This window comes from Juglans regia, chromosome 1 (genome assembly GCF_001411555.2).
Source record: "Juglans regia cultivar Chandler chromosome 1, Walnut 2.0, whole genome shotgun sequence".
Classification (NCBI taxonomy): Eukaryota; Viridiplantae; Streptophyta; class Magnoliopsida; order Fagales; family Juglandaceae; genus Juglans; species Juglans regia.
In genome coordinates, this window is record NC_049901.1 from 18,840,161 (window position 1) to 18,858,009 (window position 17,849).

Sequence of the window (17,849 nt, forward strand, 5' to 3'; positions counted from 1 at the left end):
ATATACATCACGTATGTTCTATCTTAGGAAAGTAAATGAATTGTGAAATTTGGATAATACACAGCAGTTACAAAATAATACATGTACAGAATAATAACTGCACAGAAACGTATGAAGTAATTTTCCTTTGCTGTCATGGATTGCTGAAATCGTGTTTCCTTTGCTGTCATGGATTGCTGAGATCATGGATATAGTTGACTGCTTACAACTACTATTTATGGTCAGTATTGCTTTCCTTAATACGCCCCCGCAAGATTGGGCTACCATCGGCTAGACCAAGCTTGAGTCTCAGAAATTATGTACGCTGTTTTGAGAGTGGCTTTGTCAGTAAGTCCGCAAGCTGATCTTCAGTGTGAACGTGACGGACATGAAGTGTGCCTTTTTGGACTAGGTCACGCACAAAATGTAAATCAATTTGTATATGCTTCATTCTTGAATGTTGAACTGGATTGAAGGTCAAGTAAGTTGCCCCAAGGTTATCACAAAGAAGTAGAGGTTGTGCCTTAAGTGAAAAACCAAGTTCTTGAAAAAGAGCTAATAGCCACATGCTTTCTGACGCTGCATTAGCAAGTGCACGGTATTCAGCCTCTGTGGAGGAGTGGGCAACAACTTTTTGTTTCTTAGATCTCCATGAGATGGGATTGGAGCCAAGAAAGGTAATATATGCCGAAGTAGAGGTGCGATCATCCTTGTTCCCTGCCCAGTCAACATCACTATACGTTGTCAAGCATGGAACAACTAATTTTTTTAGGTGAATGCCATGTAATATAGTCTGCTTTAGATATCTCAGAAGCCTTTTAGTTGTTGTCCAGTGAGTAACAATCGGCTTGTGCATAAACTGTGAAAGTTTGTTGACTGCAAAGGAGATGTCTGGACGAGTCAAGGATAGGTATTGGAGACTGCCTATCACTCGTCTGAACTCAGTACTATCAACAGCTGCAGTACCATCAATCAATTGAAGAGAAGTTGTGGTTGAAATGGGTGTGGACACATCCTTTGCACCACTCATATTTGTGGTTTGGAGTAAGTCTCAAATATACTTGTGTTGTGAGAGGAATAAGCCTGCACTAGTATGAATAACTTCGACCCCAAGAAAAAAATGTAAAGCCCCCATATCCTTTAATGAAAACTGAGCCCCAAGTTTAGAAATGATCAGATCCACAAACTTTTTGTCACTCCCGGTAATAACAAGATCATCAACATATACAAGAAAATAACAAGTGATTGAGTCATTTCTATATATGAACAAAGAAGAGTCAGCCTTCGAATTATAGAAACCAAGATGAACAAGAGCATTCTTCAAGGCTGAATACCATGCACGAGGGGCTTGTTTAAGCCCATAAATTGCTTTGTTTAATCGATAGACAAAATCAGGTTTTGAGGGATCTTTGAAGCCAGGAGGTTGCCTCATGTAAACTGTTTCTGTCAATTTCCCATGCAAAAACGCATTATTGACATCCATTTGTCTCAATTCTCATCCATGCATAGTGGCAATTGTCAAAACTGTCCTAATAGTTGCTGGTTTCATTACAGGACTAAAAGTCTCCTTATAATCAAGTCCAGGATGTTGATTATACCCTTTGGCAACAAGTCTTGCCTTAAACCGATCTAAAGATCCATCAGCTTTCCTTTTAACTCTGAAAACCCATTTACATCCAACAGGATTACAGTTTTCAGGAGCAGGAACCAAATCCCATGTGCCATGTCGCATGAGAGCAGTGAGCTCACTAGACATAACTTCACGCCATTGCGGATGAGCTACAGCTTGGGTAACACACGTTGGTTCAAGAATGGATGGAAGATGGTGTTTGGTAATTGTGTGAAGCTGCTTAGGTTTAAAGATATTATTCATTGACCGTGTGGTCATCAAATGGGTACGGGATGGGTGATGTTCTTCGGGTGGGCGATGTTCTAGTGGGACAGTGGGTATGGTACCAGACAACATAGGCATAGAATTTGAATTGAAATCATGAGATTGAGAATTCAAATTTAAATTTAAATCACCAACCCGTAAAACATCAAATGTATGATTATGAGGAGAGATTGAGGGGATATTACCTGGAGATGATGCGCCAACGACGGAAACCGCTTCCGACATCACTGGTGACGACGAATTCGTGGGAGAGCTGCTGTCGTGCGCTGGAACAGGAAGGAAATTTCTGGAAGAGAGACTCACATGTGGCTGAACGGATAAGAATGAAGATGATGTATGTGATGGGCTGTTGTGGATCAATGGGCCTTGCAAATTAAGAGGGCTTTGGGCTTCATCAAAGTTTACATGCCGTGACATGTAAACACGTTTGGTGAGTGGATCCATGCATTTGTATGCATTTTGATTTTGAGAATAGCCAAGAAAAATGCAAGGTATGGCCTTAGGTTGCAACTTGTGAGTATTATAAGGCTTAGTTAGTGGATAACAAAGACATCCAAATTTTCTTAATTTAAGATAATTTGGCCTTTGACCAAAAAGAACCTCAAATGGTGATTTGTTTTGTAAAAGAGGAGTGGGTTGACGGTTGATGAGGTAAGTTGCAGTTTGAAAAGCATGAGGTCAATATGTTAATGGAAGAGAAGCATCTTGTAGTAACGTGAGTCCGGTTTCCACAAGATGACGATGACGACGTTCAGAGACTCCATTTTGTTGGGGAGTGTATGGTGCAGTGGTGAAATGACTTATGCCATGAAGGGACAAGTATTTTTTTAGACTTAAAAATTCACCACCATTGTCGGAATACAAGCTTTTAATTTTGAACTCAAAACGGGTTTCAACAAGATTTTTGAATTGAGGAACAATAGAAGAAACACCCGATTTTGTGACCATGGGAAAGAACCACATGTACTTTGTGTAATGATCAACAAAGATAAGATAATAACGGGAGCCATCAAGACCCGTAAAATGAGCGGGTCCCCAAACATCCGTATAAATAATCTCAAGAGGCATAGAACTTTGAAGACTAGTCAAGCCAAACGGTTGTTGGTGTGCTTTATTAATATTGCAAGAAGTACATGAAGATGGTAAATTTTTTGAAGAAAGCGGAAGAGAAAAAAGATTGACAAGTCTTTGAACAATTTTCATGGATGGATGTCCAAGACGCTTGTGCCATCCATCGATGGAAGTTCGTTCATGCACATTAGCAACCATTGTGGAATTAGACGTCACCAGTGAGTTTGGAAACATGTAGATGCCATTTTCACATGCACCCCTTAGTAATATCGCCCCCGTTGTCTGGTCCTTCACAAGAAAATAAGATGGGTGAAAAACAAAAACGTTATTTTGTTTTGTGAAATGATGCACAGAAATTAAATTCTTGTGAATATGAGGAACACAAAGTGTATCACGGAGATAAAATATTTTTTTTGGAGATTTTAAGGCTAATGAACCAATGTGTGAAACCATCAAACCTGTACCATCACCAAGCATTACTTCATCAGTTCCATCATATTCAGAATGAATTGACAGATTTGCAAGATCACCAGTGATATTGTGCGATACAGCAGAATCAATAAGCCATTTAGAGTCTTGATTATTTGACGTAGCTGTACAATTTGCACTGAACTCATTGGACTGCAGCTGAGAACAGGCCTTTGCCGTGTGGCCCATTTGGTCACAAAGCTGGCATTTGGGCTGGTACCTTTTATAAGTTGAAGTGTTTTTGCCCGAGCCTTTATTGTTGTTGCGGTTGTCTTTGTACTGCTGTGTGCCCGAACGAGAGAAGTTGGGGTTACGAGACCCATTTGGTTTGTAAGATGTCATCTGCTGCTGGCCGCCAGAGGAACCATTTTTTCGGGCCGTGAAATTTGCAGCAGCAACAAGCTGCTGGGAAGCCATCTCCATGCGACGGAGATAATTCTCATGACCGACTAAAAGATCATGAAGTTCTTCAAACATTAGAGATTTCTCTCTTGCCCCGAATAGGAGCAGCTATCTCTCTAAAATCGGGTCCAAGTCCATTGAGGACATAGAGGGTGAGATTATCGTCCGAAATTGGATGATCTATGAGTGCTATTTCGTCCGCCAAAGCCTTGACAGCATGAAGGTAATCTGGAACGGAGCGATTTCCACGTTGAACCAAGGTGAGCTCTTCCTTTAACTGCATCGCCCTTGTACGCGAACGGCTAGCATACATATTGTTCAGCTTCTTCCATGCTTCATGAGAAGTTTTTGCTGTGGCAATGAGTGGAGTTATGGTGGAAGAAGTAGATGCTAGAATAGCACTTAAAATAAGTTTGTCTTGCCTAACCCAATGGGTTTTCCTAGAGGAAGACGTGGGTGTGCCATCGGAGAGAGGGCATTGAGAATCACCAGTAACGTAGTCCATCAGATCATACCTAATGAGCAGTGCTTCAAACTGAGCACGCCATTGAGGAAAAGTGGAGGAGGTGAGTTTTTCATTAATCTGGGCAGTGATGTTGAGAACAACCAAGGGATTTTCAGGGGTAGAGATAGGTTGAGTGTTTGGAGTTGTTGCGGAAGACATGGTTGGATCTTTGTCTCGTTAGAGATAGGTCTCTTGATACCATATAGAAAGTAACACACTGTCGTTGATAGAGAACAATTCACTATAATTTTATTGATTCAGTTTTTGAGTAAATATATACATCACGTATGTTCTATCTTAGGAAAGTAAATGAATTGTGAAATTTGAATAGTACACAGCAGTTACAAAATAATAAATGTATAGAATAATAACTGCACAGAAACGTATGAAGTAATTTTCCTTTGCTGTCATGGATTGCTGAAATCGGGTTTCCTTTGCTGTCATGGATTGCTGAGATCATGGATATAGTTGACTGCTTACAGCTGCTATTTATGGTCAGTATTGCTTTCCTTAATACGGTGCTCCATGCCCATCCCCATACTGGTACGTGCATTTGGCAATCCGAGCAAGATTGATTGTTGTCATATTAAATCCTCAATAATGGAACTCAACACGTGACATATTAAATTCTCAGACATGCTTGCATATAGATCACACATGAAAAACTTTTATCAGACTTTAAAAAAGAGAAATTAGGAAGCTAGCTAGGTAGAGGGAGCACATTCAAATCAGGAGTAAAAGATGATCAGAAATGCAATCACCAGTACATGATACTCATTCCTTACGGACTGCACAAAATCGTAACTCCAAGTGCTTGGTTGGTAATTGGTAGATTTTCTCTGGACTTCTGAATGGGAAGTAGTGGCTGTAGTACTGGCAAAACATCGTAGTTGCCCATGATATTTTTGTTTTTGGCAGAGAAGAAGAGTTTTTGCTGTTGCATAGGTAGGCAAGTGTGTCGAGCAGACATGATTAATATTGGATGAGGGCAACTGGAGTACTAGAAGTAGGGGTGTCAATATGTGACACGACCCATTAACCCAACACGAACACGACACGATAAAAACGGATTAGGATTTACCCTTAACGGGTTCGGGTCAAAACGGATTGACCCGTTAAGACACGATAGCTTAACGGGTTGATAACGAGTCAACCTGTTATAACCCGTTATGACCCGTTAAGAAAGTTAAAATTACAATTATACCCTTATACCTAAAAAATAAAATTGTTGGGATTTTAATTTCGATATTTTTATTGTTTAGATTGTAATTTTGGACTTGTAGTTAGTTTTATATTTTTTTATAGATATTACGATTTTAACATTTATATAAAATTATGCTAAACTTAACTAGATTAAAGAGGTTAATTTTGGGTTTGTTTCAATCCATTTACATAAATAGGTCAAAACTGGTTGACACGACACGACCCGTTATGTTATTGGATCGTGTTAGGGTTTGAAATTTTGACACGATAAGCTTAACGGGTCGGGTTAGGGTTGACCTATATAGTATAATATACATGTCTTGACACGACACGAACACGACTCGTTAACACGATTTGACACCCCTAACTAGAAGTGCCATTCCGCTCTTATAATATTATATATGCTATATGTTTGCAATTAATTGTGATTTCAAAAGGAGTGGAGTGTAGATAGAATTTCAATATCGTCATTGATTTTTTTTTTTTAAGAAAAGCATATTACATTTATTAATAACGGACATTATAAATTTGACTTAAAATATACATTACAAGCTCATTACAATATTAATATCTCTCCAATACACAATTATGACTGGCATAATTTAGTCCAAATTGTAAACTTCTACAGATCTAATATATGAGAGACAGCATGACATGATTAATATAGTTGCCACATCTAATTAGATTCAATAACCTATCATTTTAAAAATATATTTGTAATCTCCAAATGAGAATTTCATGTGTAAATTTATTGATATATTTTGTTAAATTTAAAAAAATATAAATTTAAAAAAAATATTATTATAATTTAAAATAAAATTAAAGATAAAATTATTTAAATTTATATTAGCAGCCCCTATTCGAGGACTGTAAGACTATTTAACTCTTTCGCAAAATGAAACGTCACACACAATAAATGAAAGGCATACGTTTCTTTTTTAATGGGTACATAGAGAGAGAACTTGTTTCCTTTTTGGTAACTGTAAACCGCTACTCCACTTTCAATCAAAATAGGGGTAAAAATAGGAATTAACAACCTCTCCAATATTCTAGAGATTGGATTAGACGACCTCATGTTATTAGAGTCTAAAAAGTTATACACGTGTCATGTCGGACAACGTACGCAACCTGTGCGGATGATGAAGATGAGGAAGGTATGGCCGGAATTCAAAGGTACACTTCATGCATGTATGCATGCAGGGCAAAACGCAATTAAAAAAAAAAGATTCTCATTAATTTTCTTGCACTCTTTAGAGCAGATGGCGACGTATGTGATGAAAAAAAAAAAACGGATACATTATAATATAATATGCATGTGAATGGCTCCATAGGCCAAAAGTTAAATATATGTCGAGTTTTTATTTTATCTTATTTATTTACAAAAGAGATGAGATAAAAATTAAAAGTTGAGTAAAATATTTTTAAAATGTTTTTTAATATTATTTTTATTTTAAAATTTAAAAAAATTAAATTGTTTATTTTATTTTATGTAAAAATTTAAAAAAATTATAATGATTATATGAGATGAAATGATAAAGGTTGTGAAAACAAATGGGGCCTTAAGAATTAAGATGAGGTTTGGTTAGTAAGTTAAGATGAGATGAATTAAGATGAAAGTTAAATAAAATATTGTTACAATATTATTTTTTAATATTATTATTATTTTTAGATTTAAAAAATTGAATTATTTATTATATTTTGTTTGAAAATTTTAAAAAAAAAATTAATGATTAGATAAGATGAGTTGAGATTAAATCTAAATCTAAACGAGAGCTGAAGAACAATTGAAGTAGTTGTGAAAATGAAAAATGGCCAATGGATTATCAAAAGAAGAGGTTTTTTCCTTGTTTCTTTCTTTTCAGGGGGCTTTTGTGTTAAAACGAATCGGATCTTTGAAAGCCCCAAATCCTCATGCAACATTCAATGCTCGTGCCTTACAATTGCAGCTTGTTTAGAGCATGAGTATCACTCGCTCGTCCTTGGTTTTCTAGGCCTTGGTTTGAGATTTTATTTTTTAAAGTGACAGCGCAGCACGACATTTGTACATTCATGACTATAATTATCATGTCTCAAATATATATATATATATATATATATATATATATATAATTTAAGGGCCAACCAACAGAAAAATATGTGAATTGAATAGATCCAAAACTTATGTAACGTACGACTACTATAAAGTACTACTAGAAACTTCACTGTTTCGACGAGAGTGGTGTTCATTGTTGCGGATTTCATATTCACTTCATATTATATGATTTTCTTGTGATTGATATCCGTGTGTGTTATAATGAACAAAACACAGATTTTTCAATACCAAAAAAAAAAAAGAGGAAGGCGATCATCAACATATGGCAATGAATGAGATGAAAAGTAGGAAATGTTATCAGCACGTATGTGAATGGTCCCACATGCAGAAAATGGATGTGGAGAAAAGGCTAATTATTTTTTGCCACAAAACTTTAGGTATCATTTCTCTGAATACTGACCTTTTTTTTTTCACCTATCCATGGTTACTAAGAGTTGCAGAAATTCTATTAAGATGATTAAAAAGGAAAAATGCCGATGGCTGACCAAAAGGGAGGAGATTAATTGGTGATCATTTTGTTTCTCACTTCATGCAAGTTTTCCGATCATCTAATCCGAAGGATACTCAGGATTTACCAGAAAAAGATGATGATGATATTTGTGGGGGTGCTCTTGAATAGGTTGGATCATTGAATGCTTCAAGTCTCAGTGGATTAAATGCTTTACTTTCCAAATTAACTCTATCGGGAGATTGTCAGAGGTCATGATACTGGCATATCTATTGTGGAAAGCCTTCTTGTCAAGCAATTACATGTTCGGGAAAACTAATCCTTCAGATTTGGTATTTATTCCAAAGGTTAAGAATCCTAAACATTTTAAGCCTATATATAATATGCAATTAATGTGACATATAAAATCATCTCAAATATTATGGCTGCAATATTAAGGAAAGTGATGGATAAATTCATCTCTCCTAGTACTGACGAATGCATGCTTTGTGCCTATCGTTTAATCTAAGCGTTCAAACTGCTACAAATAATGAGAGAAAAATGAGTCTAAAGGCAATGAAGATGGATATAAAGAAGGTTGGTTTCACACCAATTGATGAACTAATGTATCTCTCATTTATACCGTCTTGCATTCCCCATTTTCCCTTCCCAATGGAGACTCATTTAGATTTTTCCAACTAATAGGAGGGCTGCCAAGATCACGCGTGCCGGGTACTACTGTCCCCACTCCCTCCAGGATGCAGAGGACTTCGTAAAAAAATGTCCCAAGTGCCAAGGGCATGTGCCCAATCCCTATTGTACGCTAGAAGAGCTGACATCCATCATGTCCCCTTGGCCTTACACACAATGAAGGCTTAATCTCATTGGCCCGTTTCTGGGGAGCAAAGGAGGAGTGAAGTTTGTAATAGTAGCAGTCAACTTATCACAAGGTGGGTGGAAGCAGAAGCACTAGCAACCATCATGGCCTAAGCCATTACGAGATTCCTCTGGAGATCCATAGTCTGTCGGTTCGGCACATTGGACAATGGCAGGTAGTTCGACTGCTTGCATTACCGGGAGTGGTATGCCAAGTTCAGGATAAAAACCAAGTAAGTATCTCTGGGGCACCCTTAAGCCAATGGATAGGCAAAGGTAACCAATAAGACCTTGCTGAACATCCTGAAGAAAAAAGTGGGAGACCAAACGGGAAGATGGGCCAAAGAACTCCCCGGTGTATTATGGGCCTACCGAACGCCCGTCAAACTGGGTAAATAAATACACACTTACATCAAGAAGTTTCTCAGGACGGCCATTAAGACCTCTAGATTTAACCTTCCGCTTGCACAACCACCATCCAAGAAGATCCTTGTGAATATGATGCAATGATCCCTTTATAGCAAGTGCACCCACACAACAGAAAACTGCAATCACAGTGGGTAAAAAAAATTTCACCAGAGTACAAGACTAGATTTCACATGTAGAAAACCCAAATGCATTATTTTTCACAGAATTTGACAAGCAGACAATAAAAAGGCCTCATTTCAAGTCTAAATTTCATGTGCAGAAAATACAAAGGCAAATTTGTTCAATGTTCACATTTACACAGATTTCTGTGGGAGAACACTAATAGCTACCATTGAATCTAAATGGCTCACACCTGTGAGCTTCATATCCAAATCAACTACAAGAATGGAAGCCAAACAATTTATTGGGAAACTACTGGAGTGAAAGCGAAATGAACCTCTTCTTCTTGCAATAAATGTTTGTGTGTGTGTGTGGGGTGCATCTATGTACATCCAATCTTGATTGGGTAGGCTAGATTCTAAAGTAATTGTGGATTTCAATTTGGATTTTGATTTTGATTTTTTTATTTCCTTTTATTTTCCATAACTTGTAGATGAGACAGTTAAAAATAATCACAGCCGTAGGGTGTGGGTATCACCCCTCAGCCCCACCACTTCAACGAGCACCAAAAAAAATAATCTCTCTCAAAAGATTTTCTCATAAATTGAAAAATTTTCCTATCCAAACATACCCCAAGCCACTCAAACTTCACACATTACCAGTTTCATACTGAGCACTAGAACAACTTCCACATTGACTTCTGACCTAAAGAACTGACCTTGATTTTAACTCTTAAAAATGTAAGCTTTTTTTTTTATTCTTTTTTATCAGTAACTCTTAAACATGTAAACTAGTCACTAATAAGTACCAGCTCAAGCAGCTTGCTCAACATTGCTCACGAGATTAATGAGTGAGCTTGAGCAACCTACTACTAATTAAGTTCATTCACAGCTCAAACACATCAAGAAATTATGTACAAATTATGAATCGCAAGCAATGGACTTGGGAGTAAATAATACGAATCAAACATACATAATATTCACAGACAATTCTACAATACTTTATTGTAGTTGGTAGTTGCTTGGAAAGGAAACTGTGTCACGGGTAACCTGGTGGATGAAGGGTAATATTACCCTTTTGCCCTCTTTTTGGTTGAATACATCAACTGATGGTGTATTTTGTGTTTGAAATGAGGGCCGCATGTGATTTTTTATTTATTTAGACTTAGGCGCATATGGGTTTATTTTGTTAAGTTGGTATTTTTAAGAGACTGATATTTTATCGGAATAATTATTAAGTAAATACTAATAAATTTTTGGAATGATCAGTGCAAAATCTTATTTTGAATCCTTTTAAAAGAATATTATTTTTTTTATTATTTAAACAAATGTATGATTATCTATTTATAATGATTTCGATATAGTTATGTCATTTTAGTTTTTGAAATTATAGTAAAATCTCGATCGTAAATAGGTTAGAATTTAATGTTTTAGTCGGAGTTATTATGTTGGATATTTATGAGTTTAGAAAGTGATGTTGGTATTTTAGGAATAATGAGGAATTAAAAATAGATTATTTTAGAAGTTTTAGGTTGGAATATCGAAATACGAGATTGATTGGAAATTTATGAAAAGTTATGTGATTATCTTATAGGTGACGATTAATTTTTGTTTGACATTGTTGAAGAAATTTTCGAAAAGCTAAGAAGTTCAAGTAAGCGGGGTTCCTGTGCTAGATTTGCATAAAATGAAATGAACTGAGGTTGGTTTGTAAAAAAAAAATGTGCATGTTGTTTTAAAAAGAAAAAGTGAAAAAACCCTCAGTATATCTTTTGCATTCACTCATGAAATGTGTATGAAAGATTAAAGAAATGTTTTTGACATGAAAAATGTAGACATGAGCTATATTTGACATGTTTTTGAAATGTGCATAAGAGCGAATATGAAAATTGAGATTTTTATACATGTGATATGAAATATTTTAAATCTGTTATTGATCATATGAAAATGATATGAATGTGTTCAGCACGTGGTTTGATTTAATTTGAATATGAAAACCTTTGGCATACTTATCTATTTTGATTTTGATTAGGGGTGTAAACTCAAACCGAAAAATTGGTCTTGGACCGGATTGACCCTGACCGATTTTACCGGTTTTGAACCAGTCCGGTTCGGAACCGATTTTTAAAATGTAAAAACCGGCCGATTCCGGTCCGGTTCCGGGATTTTTTGGCCCGGACCGGACCGGTTGATTAAAAAAAATAAAAAATAATATTTTTATATATAAATTTTATACAAAATATTTTTTATATATTAAATATTAATATATATAAGTTTTATACATAATGTATAATTATAAATTTTTATGTGAAATTTTATATATAATATATATATATATTCGTATATGAAATAATTTCTTATTATAATTTATAAATTATTACATAAAATGTTAATTCTAAATCACTAAAAGTTTATAACTAATACTAATATATAACTTATAACTATACCAATAGTCTAATATTAATACTATTACATAGTCTAATATATTAATAAAAGTATAAAACAGTTTTTTTTTAAATAAAACAGATTTTTTTTTATAAATAAATTTTTAATGACAAATTGTGAAACTTAAATTTTTAAAAAAACAGAAAACCGGACCGGAAACCGGTAAAACCGGAAGTACCGGTTTAGGAGGGTAACCGATGCGTAATCGGTTTTGAAAAATACAAAACCGATACATACCAGTTCGGTCCTAGATTTTATCCAAAACTAGACCGGATCGGACCGGTTACACCCCTAATTTTGATTCTGAATATGGTTCTGATATGATGATATTGGTTCAAGTGATATGGTTGGTACTAACATGATATGATATGAGTGCACCCACATTGGAAACAAAGTGGTCTTTTACGTGTTCTTTCCTATGTGTACACTCGGGGCTCCGAGATTGAAAAATGGAAAGTTTCACAATATGATATTGTCTGGTTTGGCTATCGAGGATAGCACAACCCTTCCACGGGAGTTGAACAAGGTATATGATATGACATGATACGATACGATATGATATGATAAGATAAAGATGTTCAGTTATGTTATGTTATGCCAAAACGTTTTTTAATATGAAAATAATCTTTGAATATGAAAAGTGTCTTTAAATATGAACAGTTGATTTTTGAGTATGAAAAGATTGAAAAGTCGTTCTGATTTTCTGATAATTCGTTTATGAGATCTGCATATAAAAAAATAAATTTTTTTGATTTTACATACTGAACTTTCTGAAAAGACTCATGTTTACATATTAGTATATGTTCTCTACTTACTGAGTTGTTGATAACTCACCCCTTATCTCCACAATATTTTTCAGATGATTTGAATCCCAGTTGAGGATCAAGAATATAGAACATGGGTGAGAGGAGTTAAGAATGATGGTTTAAGTATAAAAGGTTTATATGAGTACTGAGTATTTTTATTCAGTAAGGTTGTTGTGCTTTGATGATATGATTTGTTGGGAGGTTGATATTTATATTAAGATTTTGTATTGTCTTAGAATAAGTATACTGGAGTATTTGATGTGAATTAATGAGTATTTTGTGCGATAGAGAAAAATAAGAGTATGTACTATGTAGATCGAAAATGATTTTTAAGTAACATGAGTTAACTCTCTGGACCCTCAGGGACAGGGCATTACAAGGAAGAAATAGATTCCATCTATAATGTATGCTTGGGTAACCATGGCACAAAATCTACCGTTGGTTGACAATAATGGAATCTAAAAACTGAGAGAATCTTCTAAGCAAAAGTCAAAAGCACTTTTTTAAGAGATGCAAAAGTTGAATAGATTTCCACCTTGGGAGGTGTTTCGAAGATTGTGAATGAGCTATGGGGGAATTTTGGGATTTTTTCTTTAGCACTATAAGTTTTTGGGTGAAGAACCTTGTAAGGGATAGGAATATTTGTAATGTTCTGCCTTAGTTCTATTTTGCTATAGCTTGTATCTAGGTGTATTCACTTGTATACATCATGTGTATTTGGGTTATGCCTATTTACTTGGAATAACAAAGAAATAAAGAAGATAATGGAAGTAAAACACACTTGATTTATCAAGTACAAGAAGCCAATATGTAAAACTTCACATAATGACCATGTGTGCTACCAAATCCGCCATCCAAATTTTTACAACTTACGATGTAGCTCACAGCTTTCTCCACATTGATTTTTTTCCAAACGATGTAATATTGAGAGACAGCACAGAGCAATATAAGAGAACCTATAGGAAAAAGAACTTTCGTGGTAAAAAACATATTCTAACTGCAAAGAAGCTAACTTCCAAAATAATGAAATACCAAATGACAAAACAGAAGGGGGAAAGAATACCGCGTATCAACTTCACCCCATATGTCCCCTGAAAAAGATCCATCTTAATTTTGCAGCCGAGCAATATCTGACTTGAATGTTAAGATCCACACGGTACAGCTGATATACACCATTTTGTATTATTGTTTAAAATTATCAAGACTTCTTGATGCCAAAATCTTTATGAAGGAGCCCATCTATGCTTGTCAACTATCTAAGCAGTAAAGGTAGTGATTCCACCCAACATGTACACAAGTTAAAACCATCAGTTAACTAGCTTGAATATCAGAGTTTACAAAGAACTGTGATAGTTATACTAGTTGCAGCTAAACCGAATTTCAGAAACACAAAGCACTAAGAAAGCATGAGATGGTATAGAAGATTGCTCGTACATTTGAACAGTTCCAAAGTTTATCAAACAGAGTGCCAAAGGATACAATTAGTCACCTTCTCAACATCAAGAACATTTAGCTTGTCAAAAAGGGCCAAAATCTGCATGGCGCTTAGAGTATACAGTATGTGGGGGTCATGCCCAATGTTACCACCATACCCACCTGCATAACTAAGTGTATCATCATATGCTCCATTACTATAATCATCTGCATTTTTCATTTTTTTATTGACTTTTTAAAGCTTGTAATTCTAACTGTTAATTAGCTGGACTTATTCACTGGTTATAACCTTCTCAAAAATCAAATCTACTCTGAGTGCTATAAGGAGCATAAGTAGGGGGAAACATTGGACAACAAATTCTCAGTCACACTATAAGTAGCAGAATGCATCTCGATAATTGGATTGAAGAAAACTAATCATCCACATAAACCTGACTCATGCTGGCACTCCATGACCCACGAAACAACCTCATCCACATCTACAGTTTCCAGCTTTCCTAGAAGATCCAGAGTGGTCAACCCCAGTATGCCCCATTCATTCTCAGATGTTCCATTGCAACAGATATCATGCCAGCAACTCAAGATGAATTCAACTGACTTCCAAAAAAAAAAAAAAGAAAGATACATGAAACATACCTTTTCAACAGATAAAAATATATTGCACATGTTTCTCAGCTGCAAGCTCCCCCATCTGCCAATTATTAAGCACATTAATTCTATAAGAGACGCCAAGAATGTAGAAGTAATAAAAACTTGAAACCTTTTAGTTATTTATAGAGTCGGTTTCTTTATCTCTTCTGACCTCATAGAAAATCACTCGACCAAGTTCTTTATCAATCATCCATTACAATACAGCTTATTGATGGCAAGATTCTAAAATAGGTAGATCTCCAGATTCTCCACTTTTAGAGATTGTAAAAATTAAATTTATGATATAGAAAAATTAAGCGAGTACAAGCTATGGAATCTTATCCAAGTAACATCTCAGCAGTCAAAGAAAGTGCGCCTAAATTAAGGTTAGATATGAAGCTCAACAATGACTCGTTAGTATTAAAAAAGTATCCTAGCGATATATTTCGATTTTGTGTACAATATTAAGTTCACCTGTACGTCAACAGTAACAGTCATCTAGGAAAGATTTGAAAGTTTTTTTTTTTTTTTATAAAACGGATGTTACCCTTCATTAAGAGAGGACTTACAAAGTTGACTTGAAAAACAAGCCAATTACAATCGTTAGTATCTTCCTAGTATACTTTCGTGACTGACATAGTCTAGTCCAGACGGTAAATCTCTAAAGATCTAGATCTTAGAGAAAATATCACCTCTGTCAACGACAGAGGTTACAAAGCCCTATACCCCGACTAAGCAGGGTAGGGTATACCAAACCCCATCAAAGCGGAGGGGGACTACTACTCCATTCGGACCAAAGTCCGAAGGCACTAATTTTTTTGGATTTTTATTTACCTGGAAACTACATTACACAAAAGAAAACTACAAAGAAAAACACTGCACAAAAAAGGAAAAAGCAGTGCACAAAGGCTGCTGTGGCGCGTGCAGTACACGCACCACTCTGGGAAGAGAACCGACAGTTGACCTTGGAGATCCCAGACTCACAGACTCTAGAAACGCCGCGCGTTGTGTTGACAGAGGGCTCCCCGGTGGTGCGTGAAAGCCACGCGCCAAACGAGGCCGGAACTTCGACCCGCGCGTGCGGGCTACTCACCACTCCGTTTGGTGTCGCATTCAGTGGTCTTGAAGATTGGCGGCTAGGCAACACCATGGCGGGGCGCGTGCTGTCCTGTGGGCGGCGGGAAGACTCAGATCTGCGATTCTCTTTTATTTCGCCTGAAAATACACAAAAACAAAACACTACATAGAAGAGAAGGGAGGGAGGAAGGAGGAGGAGGGAGGGAGGGAGGGAGGGGAATGGAGCCGAAGCTCCTACCCCTCTAGCCAGATCTGTGAAGGAAGTTTTAGAGAGAAGGGAGAGAGTTTTAGAGAGAAGGGAGAGAGAAGGGAAAAAAGATTTGAAAGTTAAAGCATTAGAAATGATAGCAAAGACGTATAATAGGAAATGTTACTTCTGAAAGTGAAATATCAAGGGAATCAAATCATATTAAGAAGGAAAGAAGGCCCGCCCACTAAATTTCCAGCCTTTTGAAAATGCTTCGTAAATCCCATGATCAGCTCAAACTAAAAGTTTCTGGCACTATATTCATATCGAGAAAAACATAGTTACATAAATTATATACTTCGTGTTAAATGAATGAAAATTTCTGCAAAGCTGCAAGCGAAAATCCAAAAAAAAAAATCATCGAGTGCTCAGGCTCTACATGCTTCTACAGCATGCAGTTCCTGGGGGATATGATATATGGGTATTTTATCATAAAACAGGAAACAAATCTATGGGTATTTTATCATAAAACAGGAAACAAATCCCTTTCCACGAGAAAAACAGCTTCCCAGTAACTATTTCCATGAATTATTCGGAGCCCTTTCTGTTGAGAGTTCCAACAAGGATTCTCTGGGGTGGGAATAAAACTTTGGGAGGAAAGCAGGTTGTCTTTCCCCAATATGGAAATTGAAAGAGAATGATCGTGCAATCTCCATAGCTAGATGATTATATTTTTCATTGAATTTCAGTAAAAGAAAATAACTGGATCAATGTCTCTAAAAATATTTGCATTTGAACCCCTCATGGCACACACCACTTTATTACTAAAACTTGTATACTATGCAATGACGAAGATAGTGATTTATAATTCTGTAAGGAAATTTACATTCAAAAGTGATGCAATAATGCCCAATATGAAATGACATAAATGAGATTTTAGATAATTATCAATTTATTTCATAGATGAACATGAAAAGCACTGTATCGACACTAGAATCATCATTGTGGGTCAGGGATGATTATTTCCTTCTTTCTAACTTATTGTGTAAATTTATGTATATATATATATGTGTTTGATTATATATTTATATCTACTTCGACTCCCAAAATGGGATAACCTATTGAAAAACCTTTGATTATTTTACTTGAGAGTAGGCAAGGTCCCAAGACCAAACAAGCCAACAATCTTGATAATATTAATCAAATGCTCGTTGATTTAAGAAAGAGCAACCTTCTACCAATGCCTTAAATAGCAATGGCAAGGAAATTGTTTTTGGTTTTTCTACAGAAGAATTATCTGATATTGATTCTTCTGATAAAGATCTTGTTTAACTTTAAGAAAAATTTCAAGATATTGATTTGAAAAAACTTGGGATTAAAAGATTTTCTTCAGAAAGGCCCAACCCAATAAGTTTAACGAATAATTGGCATCCCAGACAAACCCCACTTGATTTACAGTTTGAAGAAAGATTTTTCAAACACTGTTTTTTGTTTCTTCTAACAAACTTTATGAATTGAATATTGATGAATTATCTGAACAAAAAATTCTCAATACCATGGATAAAATGTCCATAGTTGCAAATACTTATGTTAATAACAATAGTCTTAGTCAAATTGAGACAGTTGATTTATTAACTACAAGATTTTTTGGTATGCTTCGACATTGGTGGGATAAGCACCTACCAAATGAAGCAAAGGAAACCATTCGAAATGCTAATAAGTATGATGATGAAGGTTTACCTATTTTTTACACAACCATAGCAAGAGGCATCATTGATGGTGTTAATACTTTGATTTATACTATTGTTAAACATTTTGTTAGAACT

At 35.7% G+C, this 17,849-nt stretch overlaps 1 pseudogene; it reads right to left on the reverse strand.

Moving 5' to 3' along the window:
- Positions 1 to 9,392: 9,392 nt before the first annotated feature.
- On the reverse strand, positions 9,393 to 15,968 carry LOC109014816 (annotated as a pseudogene).
- Positions 15,969 to 17,849: the final 1,881 nt, after the last annotated feature.